Source organism: Octopus bimaculoides, chromosome 9 (genome assembly GCF_001194135.2).
Source record: "Octopus bimaculoides isolate UCB-OBI-ISO-001 chromosome 9, ASM119413v2, whole genome shotgun sequence".
NCBI lineage: Eukaryota > Metazoa > Mollusca > Cephalopoda > Octopoda > Octopodidae > Octopus > Octopus bimaculoides.
Genome location: NC_068989.1, coordinates 79,313,300 through 79,314,491, shown reverse-complemented (window position 1 = coordinate 79,314,491; position 1,192 = coordinate 79,313,300).

Here is a 1,192-nt window from a genome sequence, read left to right as displayed (position 1 = left end):
TATATATATATGAGAGTATATGTATATATACACATGTGTAATTATATACGTTGTTATGTGTGTATATACGGATGTATCTAAGTATGTAAATATTTATGTAAGCATATATATATATATATATGTGTGTGTGTGTGTGTGTGTGTGTGTGTAAGCGCACGTATACATACATATATGTGTGTGTATATATGTGTGTGTGTGTGTGTGTGTATGTATGTATATACACAACACACGTTTGTGCTGTATTCTCGAATGTGGGGGGAAGGGTGACCATCAACCAGTCTGATTGCTTTATAAGCTTCTATCCTGCGCCCGTGTGTGTGTGTGTGTGTGTGTGCGTTTGTGTGTGTGTGTGTGTGTTTTCCACCGAGCGTGTGCATGTAAGTAAGTAAGTAGGGAAGGTGAGCGAATGGGTGACAAAGAAGCTGAAAGAGTGAAAAGGAAAAGATAAACTGTAAATAATATGTTTATATACACAAATACAAACGTACACACATGCTGACATACGTACATACACACACACACATACATACATACATACATACATACATACATACATGCATTCATACATACAAATATGTATGTATGTACGTATTTATGTATGTACGTGTGTATGAATATTTGGAAGTACCAAACTAATAAATACATGTGATAGAATTTATTTATTCCTTTGTAGCTGTAGACACTCTCCGTCAATACTCAGATTTTTCCATTTCGCGAGATCAGTCAGGCGAGAGAAGATGCCGCTTGGAAGAGCCCACTTGGTGAGAAACTCTTAAGTTGCAACAGAATGAATCATCAAGTTGGAGCGTGTACATATATACATTCATACACTGGAATTTAAAATCTGTAGAATTTTCCTGAAGTTTATCATTTAAATATAAATGAGCATGTCTAGGTATGCATGTTTATGCACGAAGTGACATACGTAAAACAAAACATACGAATTTGCACACATACATACATACGTACATGCAAAAATACCTTGTTGCTGATGCTGAAATTCCAGAGAAGCAGCCTTGGATCTAGGTTAGAAACCGGCTCATTCTCTATTGGCAAGAAATCTTGAAATGAAACTGAATAAGGACACACACACACACACACACACACACACACATGTATATATGAAATCAAATATATTTAAAGAAATACATGTGTGTGTGTGTATATGTGTATATATATATATATATATATA